This window comes from Phoca vitulina, unplaced genomic scaffold (assembly GCF_004348235.1).
Source record: "Phoca vitulina isolate PV1807 unplaced genomic scaffold, GSC_HSeal_1.0 scaffold3, whole genome shotgun sequence".
NCBI lineage: Eukaryota > Metazoa > Chordata > Mammalia > Carnivora > Phocidae > Phoca > Phoca vitulina.
Genome location: NW_022589706.1, coordinates 83,853,298 through 83,865,429, shown reverse-complemented (window position 1 = coordinate 83,865,429; position 12,132 = coordinate 83,853,298).

The following is a 12,132-nucleotide window of genomic DNA, read 5'->3' as shown; positions in this document are numbered from 1 at the left end:
CAACATGTCCAAACCTAACTAGTTCCTTGGCTTTATCTAGCATGGGCACGGTGTGATCAAACTCCAATCGATTAGTTCAGCTCAACAAACAGGTGGAGAGGGCAGCTGCCAAGCTCTGAAAGTAAGACACAAAAGAATTCAGGATCTATGCAGGTAAAGAGGTAATAGTGATAGATGCCATTTAATGAGCGCTTACCACACATTATTATGCTAACTCATCGTACATAATATCTCATTTAATACTAATGACCACCCTGTGTGCTAGACACTTTATTGTTCTCATTTTACACGTTAGAAAACTGAAGCTCGGAGAAGTTAAGTGATTTCTCCAGGTTCACACAGCTAGAAAGCAGCAGAGCCAGAACTGGAAACGAAGCGCTCTGATTCTACACTTTCACTCACAGTGTTAAAACTATGGCCTTGCAGTCAGTGCCGAGTCGGAGCGGTGTTCAGGATACACTGTGGCACAAGGGAGGGATATTTGGCCTAACCAACTCCATTTCTCACCCTACAGCTCAAAAATGCTAAAAAGGGATGCGGTTGGCTTCATGGGAGGAGGTAACAAATCTACCCAGGACCCGGAAGGTTTTGCAAACATCTGTTCCCAGTATCTGAAATTGGTCCATATGGGAACTGGAGGGTGAACTTCACCTTCCTAAGACCATAACCCAAATTAAAATTCATGATACTCACTAAAAATGTTTTCTGTGGCCTCCATCGCATGTATCAAATCCCACAATAAATCGGGTCACGGTCTCTTGTTGAGTTTCCCCAAAACTAGCCACAATTCGTGACACCTCTCCTTCCATATGATACCATCTAGTTCTTGTCAGAGTAAACGTGAGAGCAGAAAGAAGCCAGTTGTAGTGGCTAGACTGACACGGACTTCAAATGTAACTCGAAGCCCAGACAGCAAATGCCGGCTTATATGTAAATATTGTATACAAATATTTGTGTGTGTGTGTCCGCACATGCATGCTTTGGGGTCTCAACAAAAACCAATCCTGAGGTATAGAAGCAGTTGATCCATATTCCAAAATATACAAGGATAAAATTAAGATAGAAAACAATAAAGAACAAGTCTCACTACATGATTAAGGTGCTAGTTTTGTTATATTTACTATACTCAGAGAATATTCAGTCATTCACACTAAAATCACAAATGAGAGATATGAATCAGATAATGAAAAGGGATGCCTAAGAAAAAGCCGATACTCAGAATAAACTTAGCTAATGCTGAGTTAGAGCACGTAACTGCAATGTATCATGTGAGGCTGGTCATTATAATAAAAGCTTCCATTACATAGCCTTCCCTGGTTCACAGCACTGTCCTGTAGAGTAACTCTTAAGAATAATTACATTTGAATTCATCTTGCACTTGCCTTCTAAAGAGCTGAGGGCACCTTCACATATAAAATGGAAGCAAGCAGAACCTCCCTGGGAAAAGAAACAGGGCGTCAGTGAAATGTAAGCAGAAATTCTTTGCAGTGGATTTCAGGACACTAACGAATGCAACATTCTGACATTCAGAAATCCAAATCTGATTCATAGAGAAGTAGGGAGATGAGAGGTAAAAAAAGATGAATGGATGCTGGGGACTGTGCAGGGCACCGCTAAGAAAACATACAGAAAAAAACTGGCCTCTTGACAGGTTCAAAGTGTTCCTCGCTTCTGGTCGTCTCAGGAGTTCCGTGGTGGTGGATGCATTTCCTCCTGTGGCTTCACGTGGTCTCCCCTCTCCACGGGTCTCCATGTGTCCCCTTTCCACAAAGACTCAGATAAGATTAGGGCCCGACCTACTGCCCTCATCTCAACCTAATCATCTGCAAAGACTACTTCCAAATAAAATCACATTCACAAGGACGGGGAATTAGGACTGCAACATCCTTTAGGGGGACAGAATTCATTCCCTAACAGGGGGATAGAACAGAAAAAGATAAGTCGAATACAAGTATCACCCTGGTGATAGCAGGTATCACCCTGGGAGCTTGGTTTTTCCAGCCCGACCATGGACCATGGTAGCCAGCACACTCCTGTGAAAGTCGGAGTAATGTTCTGGGAGGAACATGGATAGTCCAAAAATAAAGGGCTTGGCATACAGCACATTGTTTGTTTCTGGTGGATGCTTTTTAAAAAGAGGGGGTTTCATAATAAAGACACTTCAGTTTTGGTATCCTATGAGGTTGTTTATTAAGAACAGATTCTTGGGGCGCCCGGGTGGCTCAGTGGGTTAAGTGTCTGACTCTTGATCTCAGCTCACGAGCTGATCTCTGGGTTATGAGTTCAGGCCCAGTGTTGGGCTCCACGCTGGGTGCAGAGCCTACTCAAAGAAGAAGGAGGAGGGGGGAGAGGGGGAGGGAAAGAAGAAGAAGGAGAAGAAGAAGAAGAGGAAAAGATTCTTATATAGCTGACATAGGAATTTACTTCTTCTTCAGACTTCACCAAAATCTACAAGCCAACAACCAGAACAAAGAGATAAATAACTCACAACTTTGCATAGTAATCACGAAAGACAGTTTTTCAACTATGAAAAAGTCTATGTGTAAACCCAGTTTAGTTTCTGAGCCCACTCATGTAGCATTTATTCCATAAGAGTAATATATAAAAATGGGTTTTCCTCCTCCAAGTTTCTCATATATATTAAATTTTTGAATGCAAAAAAAATCACATAAGAGACAAAAAGAGGGCAAAACAGTAAGAATAGTATATAATTTTAATATTTTTGCACTTTTTTTGTTTAATGAGCCTACTAAACTTTAATTTTTTAATGAAGTTATAACTGTTTCATAAAGTTATAACTTCAGTGTAAATTAGAAACCCTTAAATTGGCGGTATTCTGCAATGAACAAAATAATTTTGTATCAAAATATTTAGAGTCTCAAATATTTGATAACAAGAGCACTGGGCTTATTATAAGGGAATAACTGGTATGCACAAAAGATCAAGACATATTTATGTAAAGTGTAATAGTGTATTAGGTACATGGAGGCAAATGGAGTGGACTTTACTCCTCCTTCAGTAAAGGTGTCCAACGCTTCATTTGATTTAAGATTTCAAAGTAGATATTCTTCTGAATGTGAAACTGAAATTTTCCCATAATTTGTCTATGTTTCTTTAGCATTCCCCCAGTCTTTCCTCCTGTATTAACAAGTCCCAGACTAAGAAAAAATTAAATCCAATTTTGAGTTTTTAAAGAGTTTTCTACCTTATTCATACTTGACTTCCCATCAACACTATGCCTAATCTATAAAGTTTATTTCAACCTAACGTAGAATTCTGAGGGATAAAGACATTTTTTCCAGCACATCTCACCAATAGAGGGCAGACCCTGAATGCCCAGAAAAGTGATGTATCCTTAAATGCCCTTGAACCAGTTTCCTCATAAACTCACAGATGAATAAAGAATTACAGCTGCAAGTTTTTCTGATTATGTTAGTGAGCCCTAATCTAATTCACTTATCTGAAATGTAGTCCTTTATAAACACATCTTCTCTCTCAAATAATGTCCTCTTGTTTTAAGAAAACAGTACCAAAAAGCAAGCAAATAAGCAAACTAAATGTTTCCACAAGTCCCAAATCCAAATAACACAAGAATTAGTACAAAATCTTAGGTATGCAACCAGTAGGTTTTCCCAGTAAATCCAAGGAAAGAGGTGTGTGCAATGAAATCCAAAAATCTGTGTGCTAATTAACATAAAGATTTATATTTCAATTTAAAATAAACTCTAAACAAAATATTTGCCCCCAAAAAGCCCACGTATTTGAAAACTAATGGAAAGAATTTGCCTGAATGTTAATGAATTCATTGATTTTTAAAAATTAAATGAATTATGTAAGTGCTTTTAAAAACACTAGTAGTACATTTTATAGTCATTTTTATTGGACAGCAAACTCAAGCAATTCAATTAACATAACATTATTTATGTTCAGAAAGTGAAATTTGTTCAATATTTTTCTCTGTATTTCTTGATCTAGCTTCCCTGCCCACACACTTTTTTCAAATCAAAAACACTTTAGCACACATCATATATAAACCTCCAGAATAAGATGAACATAAGGAGGCTCCTGCCCTCAAGCTATTTGCAATCTATATAAACAAAATCAACCCACTGGAATGCCCCGGTCAGCATGAAATAAATTCTATAATGATGGCACAAAGAAAGTGTTGTGGGGGAAACCAAGAAGAAATATTAAATAGTTCTTGAACTCATGGGTCTTAAGCAGAAGAAAAGTGCTTTCATATTGACGTCATGGTTTTTACGTCCTGAATCAGGCTTTTCTTAGCAAGTGAGGACATTCTCAAGAGTTTAGCAGAGATTCTGGTACACTTGCCAATCAGTTTGTGTCTACATATAAACTTTTATATAAAAATTTTATATAAGAAAGGGATAAAGGTACAAACTTCCAGTTATGAAATAACTGAGTCATGGAGATGTAATGTACAACACGGTGACTATAGTTGATAATACTGTGTTGTATACTTAAATGTTGCTAAGAGAGTAGATCTTAAACGTCCTTATCATAAGAAAAAAATTTCCGTAATGACCTATGATAACAGATGTTAACTAGATTTATTGTGGTCATCATTTTGCGATATATACAAATATTGAATCATTATGCCGTACACCTGAAACTAATATAATGTTATATGTCAGTTATACCTCAATTTTAAAAATTCAGTTATTTGAATGTAAGCTGCGTTAATTTTACTAATTCATAAAGAATTGTGTAATATAAAAATAACTGCATTTGTCAGGTCAGAAAAGCAAAGAGAGCAAAGGAAATGTCTTCTCTGACACAGTCCCAGCACAGGGTCATTGTGTGATCTTGGGCAAGTCACCCCATCTCTCTGGGCCTCAGTTTTGGCATATTAATGTCAAAAGAGTTGAAAAAATATGGGGACAACTCATATGGAAGAAAATAAAATTTCTGCCTCATAGCATATAGAAAAGTAACTTCCATGTGGATTAATGATGTGCATGTAAAATAGTAAAACTCTTAAACTTTAAAAGAAACAAAGCTGTAGAAATAGTATAGTAACATAGCATACTCTAGAGTACTATCGTGCTGCTAGAGGATAGGAGCATCATCACACAGTGGAATCCGATACAGCAGCTAACATTAATTCACTAGCTCTACATGTAAAAACATGGCTAAATCTCAAAAACATAATGCTGAGGAAAAGCAGAAATTACAGAATTATATGTATTGGATGGTGGCATTGATGTATAGTTGAACACAAAGCAATACTACATTGTTACGGATGAGGAATAAAGCAAATATAAAAGCTGGGCTGTAAAGACAGTCTTGGAGTTCAGGATAGGGGTTACTTCCGGGGGTGAGAGAAAGGAATGGGGGGAGCGGGATTGGAACAAAGGAAGCTTCGACTGTATGGTAACACTTAATACAAGGAAGGAAGGAAGGAAAGATGGATAGACGGAAGGAAGGAGGGAAGGAGGGAAGGAGGGAAGAAAAAGACAGGAAGAAGAAAGGCATGGCAATACCTTACTGTCAGACATTGTACCACCAGAGCAGGGACCTGTCCGGGAACGGACTGGAGTCCTAGGGCTGGTCTCTGAGACCACGGGTGGCTCTGGGCCCTGGTGACCCCCAAAGTCAGAAGAATTTGAAAGGAGTTTTCCCAGCAAATGGAACATCTAATAGTTCTGCTCAGACTTACAAACACTCCAGGACAAGAGTATAGTTAGACTAAGGCAAAGAGCATGTACTTTCTCCCTCAACCTCAACTGATTATTAGCTGTGTTTACTGAGGTACAAAAGAGAAAGTGGATCGAGAATTCAGAAAAAAAAAAAAACCCAGACATTTGGAAATAAAGGAAAGTGTATTTGCATTCATTTCTGAGCTTGAAATCAAGGATCTACAATATGTCGCCTTATATGAAGTCCCTTCTACACTCTCCAAAGTCACCCAAATTAAAGCACATGGATAGTTTAACTTCACAGCATAATCCCCCCAAAATCTCTGTTTTTCTCCTTCAGATCATTTACTGTGGCTAATAATTAGCAAAATTTGACTAATAACGCATTTTATAGCCTTTCTTGTATTTAGGACCTTGCCCAAACGTCACAACACTGTAAAAGGAAAAGATGAGGTGCCTAAGATCACCTGCATCATTCCCAAGGGAAGAAAAACAAGTTCTAGGCAGGCCTGAGTATTTATTTCTATAAACATTTGTATCAACTTATTACAAAATAACATATCTTTGTAATATTTCCCAATTTAAAAATCATTTCACATCAATTATGTCAGCTGAATTTTACAGAAGCAATAAAAACAAGCTCAGGAAAGTGAACCCTTGGCTCTAAGTCCCCACTAGAAAGTGAGAGGTAGGGACTGGAATCCAACTCCAGGCAGAGGGATTTCAGATGTCTGACGAGATCCTTCCCCAAGCTGCAGCTGTCTGCTGGGGAGTCGGGAGTCCCAGCACTACTATCAGGGGATTCAGAACCATCGAATTCAAGATCACAACAGGGTGCAGGGTGGCAACTTTTCATGGCTGGGGAATACAACCAGCCCCTTGCGCTCAACCCTTCCCAGTAATTCAGCACGGGGGACTGGATTAATTATTTCCTCAATGAGGGGGGAGAAAGAGTCTGGTTTGGAGCCTGAAATCATTCCCTAAAGTATCCTAGCAAGTAAGCAGTAAGAACCAGCACTTACAGAGCATCTACTGTATTGTCAGGACGATATAGGTAATTTACCCACCCTCCTCCCAGAATCAGCTGCTCTATTCCAAATGAGGAAACCAAAGAGAAAAATTAAGTGATTTCCCTGTGATCATATGCATAAGCTCAGAGCCAGGACTTGACCCCAGATCCCCTGCCATCAAAGCCCTAACTCTTCCACCAAGCTGTGCCTGTGCTCTGCCATGGGAGGGGGGTCTCAAAGTCAGCACTAAACAGTTCTGCTCCACAGGGACAAGGGGTGGAAAGCTTACTTTTCCAGAACCTGCTTTTTTTTTTAGCTTGTTTCAATTTATTTATTTATTTATTTATTTTAGAGATGTATTTATTTATTTGAGAGAGGGAGAGAGCACAGATGGACAGTGAGAGGGAGAAGACGACTCCCTGCTGAGCAGAGAGCCCGACGTGGGGCTCGATCCCAGGACCCCAGGATCATGACCCGAACCGAAGGCAGACGCTTAACCAACTGAGGCACCCAGGTGCCCCTTCATTTATTTTTTTTAAAAGACTTGAGAGAGAGAGAGCGTGTGAGTAGGGCGACGGGCAGAGGGAGAGAGAAAAGCAAAGAAGCAGACTCCCCACTGAGTAGGGAGCCCCATGTTGGGCTCAATCTCACAACCCTGAGATCATGACCTGAGCTGAAATCAAGAGTCAGATGCTTGACCACTGAGCCACCCAGGCACCCCCATTTTATTTTTTTATTATTAGTTTCAGAGGTAGAATTTAGTGATTCATCAGTTGCCTATAACACCAGTGCTCATTACATCAAGTGCCCTCCTTAATGCCTGTCACCCAACTACCCCATCCCCCACCCACCTCCCCTCCAGCAACCCTGTTTGTTTCCTATAGTTAGGGGTCTCTTATGGTCTGCCTCCCTCTCTGTTTTCATCTTGTTTTATTTTTCCTTCCCTTCCCCTAGGTTCATCTGTTTTGTCTCTTAAATTTTTAAATTCCACATATCAGTGAAATCATATGGTATTTGTCTTTCTCTGACTGACTTATTTCACTTAGCATAATACCTTCTAGTTCCACCCACGTCATTGCAAATGGCAAGATTTCATTCTTTCTGATGGCTGAGTAATATTCCAGTGTGTGTGTGTGTGTGTGTGTGTGTGTGTGTGTGTGTGTGTGTGTATACACACCACATCTTCTTTATGCATTCATACAAAGATAAAGAGAAAATCCTGAAAGCAGCTCGGGGATAAGAGGTCCTTAACCTACAAGGGTAGACAGATAAGGGGGCAGCAGACCTGTCCACAGAGACCTGGCAGGCCAGAAGGGACTGGCATGACATATTCAACATGCTAAATGGGAAAACATGAAGCCAAGAATACTTTATCCAGCAAGCCTGTCATTCAGAATAGAAGGAGAGATAAAGAGTTTCCAGGACAAACAAAAACTAAAGGAATTTGTGATCATGAAACCAGCACTGCAATAAATATTTAAGGGGGTCCTTTGAGCAGAGAGAGCCCGCAAACAACAAAGACCAGAAAGGAACAATCTATAGGAACAGCGACTTTATAGAACCTGCTTTTTAAACCCCTTTATTTAGTATGGCATTCAAAATTCTGGCATGTGGATGTATACTGCAAATAACAATGGAAAGTCGTTAACAATCAACCTAAAGCAATACTAAGAAAATGAATGTACATGGGAGGAAACTGAGGAGCATTAAGTCAGAGCATCCTCTCGCAGGGAGAGGCTGAACACTGGCCATTCAATTTACAAGGAGATTGTTGAAGCTCAAGGAAAAACAGAAAGTATATTTCTTAGAACTGATGGCATGTTTTTGCAGATAAAATATACTTATATATCAACAGCATTTAAAATCTCTATAGTCAGAAGTTTTTACACAGGATAAAGTAAGGGAGAGAGGTTTAAGGCTTCTATGAACCTTCATCACTGATGTTCGCAATCATTTGGTTCTCTTTTAGTTAACACTTCTGGGGAAAAGAGGTGTTGGTAGCATAGGAATTCCCAGATCTTTATTTCTATAAAATTAACAGCAGAAGTCAGCAATTAATATTCTACCAAGACCAGACATTTTATATACGTAATAATAATAACAATAGTAATGGAGTTAGCACTTACTAAACATTTGCTGTAATGTCAGGCACTCGTCTAAATGCTTTACTGTATTATCTCATTTGATCTTCCCAACGACCTACTATTTGCCCTATTTTCCACAAGAGGAAGTTGAATAACTCACCCAGACCTCATGCAGCCAACGAATGGTGGAATCAAGCAATCTGACTCCAGGCCCTGAGCTCTAACCCAAGCCACTTAATTTGAGCATCTCCAGGGCGCCTGGGTGGCTCAGTCCATTAAGTGTCTGACTCTTGATCTCGGCTCAGGTCTTGATCTCAGGGCCATAAGTTGAAGCCCCACAGTGGGCTCCATGCTGGGTGGGCGTGGAGCCTACTTAATAAAAAGAGAGATATGATCATTTGAATGGCCCCATAATCCTGTATCCTGTAAGATCCTTTTTACGGCTAACAAAATTGCCCCTCAAGTGGGTTAAGCAGTTGAAACAGAGCTCAGCCTCAAATGCAGGTCAGTCTATCTCCAAAACCTTCTACCCCAGTTTCCCTAAAAAGAAATGAGCTGCCAAAGGCGGAGACAAGAAGAGATAGTTCTGGGGAACAAGCTCTATGGATACCTCTCAGAGGTCAGTGGGGTTTCTCCCGCACCTCGAAATCTAGACAACTGTGTCTACAAACCCCTCTGCGCATCTCGGGAGGAGCCCCAGGAGTGGTCAGGGGTACTGTTCCGTCCCAGCCATCTTGGCCTCCAGTGTCCTGTCTCTGCTGACCGCTATTCCCGTTCTCCCCTGTGGGCCCAGTTCTGGAATCCAGCCCTGTCCCCACGAGATCCACAGTGGTCCCAGGTGCATGTACCAGACAGCCCTGTTCTTCTGTTTAAAAATAGAAAGGTTCCCAGACCTTTTCTCCCACCGCAGCTTCCCATCAGGATGTTCATCACTTCTTCACCCCCCTGTCCTCTCTCCTTGAGCCCCCATCTCCGGGGCAAGGATTCCTTCCCCTTTTCCAGGTACAGTCATTCAGTCTCAGGGCCCCGTCTATTTAAGATGCCCTCCTGAGGGCTGTAATGTCATATCTAGAACCCTTCTCAAGGGGTTTTTCCTTCCCCAGCGGAGGCACAACTCTGGCTTTGACAGTGGCAATCACACCCAGCTCCCAAGCCGACCGCAGGACTTGATCATTGGGAAAACTATCATGGGGAGTAATGTCAAGGCTACAGACATTGCATGTCAGGAAAACCTCAGGATACTTCACTTTTCACAAGTTTATAATGTCAAACATCTAACATCCAATTCGACACTGCTTTATCTCCGTTGCTAAAATTAAACACACATCTTATATAACTTTGGCTGCGACTGACCTGCCCCCATCTCTCAGTCTCAGAGGTAAGTCAGGAAGAAAGGAATCTTGTTGGCCAAGCACTTGGCAGCCACGTGGCTCCCAGGCCTGCCAGTTTCCAGGGACGCCGATCCTGGCAGCCCGCCTGGAAGCCTCGGGGCTCCTGGGTCCCGTGCCTAATCTTGCAGGGTCACCCGAATGGTGACTCAAAAGGCTTACTGACGTTTCTGGACTTTTTTCACATCAGGGCGAGCTAACACATCGCTGAATGCTGCCTCAGGGATGGCCTTAATGATTGTCTTTCGGTGTCACTGTGACCCCCCAACATAGACTTTCTCCAGGAAACGCAGCTGATGCCATCAGGCTCCGTCGACCCTGCCAGGAGCCATGTTAACCCTCTATCAGCAGACCAGACTGGCAGTGTGAAGAATCCTGTCCTCACTCTGCCCCAAAGCAGCCCTGTGGCCTGGAGCCGAGCATATGACCTGAGCCTCCGTTCCTTTCTCTGATAATGGAGATAATAATTTGTTAGCTGTAACTGCTGTTACACAGGTAAGCAAATACGATCTTTACTTTAAAAGTATTTATTGAGTACCTACACAAGGGATACAGCGGGAAAAGGTCAGACCCAGGCTCCGGCCCATGCAACTTTCATTTTAAGGAGGAAAAACAGACCTTCAACACACAATGATACAGCTCATTTATTAATTAGTTACGATTGTGACCAGTTCTCCCGAGGGAAAGTATGGGATCCTGTGGAAATACCAGAGATGGGCTGGAGTAGATTTCCCAAGGGGGTGGGGGGGCGGTGGCTGACGGCGAGCATCGCTGAGGCTGAGGCCTGAGTGAAGGGGGACCCCCACCTCTTGCTCCCTCCCTCATATGCTATAATATTTTCAACATTCAGATTACCTATATTGGTGTTTTTTAAAATGTGTTCCTTGAAACAGGAGTTTTTGGAGCACCGATAGATACACAGCTGCCAAGAGAAGCGAGAAGCGGGCACTCTGACTGCAGAAGCTTCCAAGGGCAGCTGGAACGGAGAGCAACGGAATGGAACATTGGTTTTGTTCTACATTCTGGAAGCGTCCCGCAGAGCAATGCACCTCCCCAGCCCAGAAGTAATTGAACTTGGGACTTTGTCACTTGCCCCCAACTCCTGCCAGCTCTTTGGAGGAAAACAGCAAGACTTCACATAGATTATGTCCTTGGAAAACTCTTTTCGGTCCTGGTATAGTTGCATATTATCCAGTTGGAGTGAGGAGGAACCTGTTTGCAGTCTGTCCAGTTATCCTCTCTATCAATTCGCCCAAGACACATTTGTATTCATTTATGGGGAAGCACACAGGAAAATGTGACTCGACGGGGCAGTTAGAATCTGGAACTTATATACCATCTTTTCTTTTTTTTTAAGATTTTATTTATTTATTTGAGAGAGAGATAAAGATAGTGAGAGAGAGCATGAGCAGAGGCAGGGGAGAGGGAGAGGTGTGGGGCTCGATCCCAGAACCCTGGGATCATGACCCGAGCCGAAGGCAGACACTTAACCGACTGAGCCACCCAGGCACCCATACCATCTTTTTAAAATAAGATTTATTTATTTATCTGAGAGAGAGAGAGAAGGTGGAGGGGCAGAGGGAGAGGGAGAAAGAGTCTTAAGCAGACTCTTTTTTTTTTTTTTTTAAGATTTTATTTATTTATTTGAGAGAGACTGAGAGAGAGAGCACATGAGAGGGGGGAGGGTCAGGAGGGTCAGAGGGAGAAGCAGACTCCCTGCCGAGTAGGGAGCCCGATGAGGGACTCGATCCAGGGACTCCAGGATCATGACCTGAGCCAAAGGCAGTCGCTTAACCAACTGAGCCACTCAGGCGCCCTTAAGCAGACTCCTCATTGAGCATGGAGCCCGGTCCCACAACCTTGAGATCACAACCTGAGTCAAAACCAAGAGCCGGTCACTTAACCAACTGTGCCACCCAGGCGCCCCAGAGCTTATATACCATCTTAATGGGAGAAAGGGAAGGGGAGAAAGAGTATTTATGGGAAAATA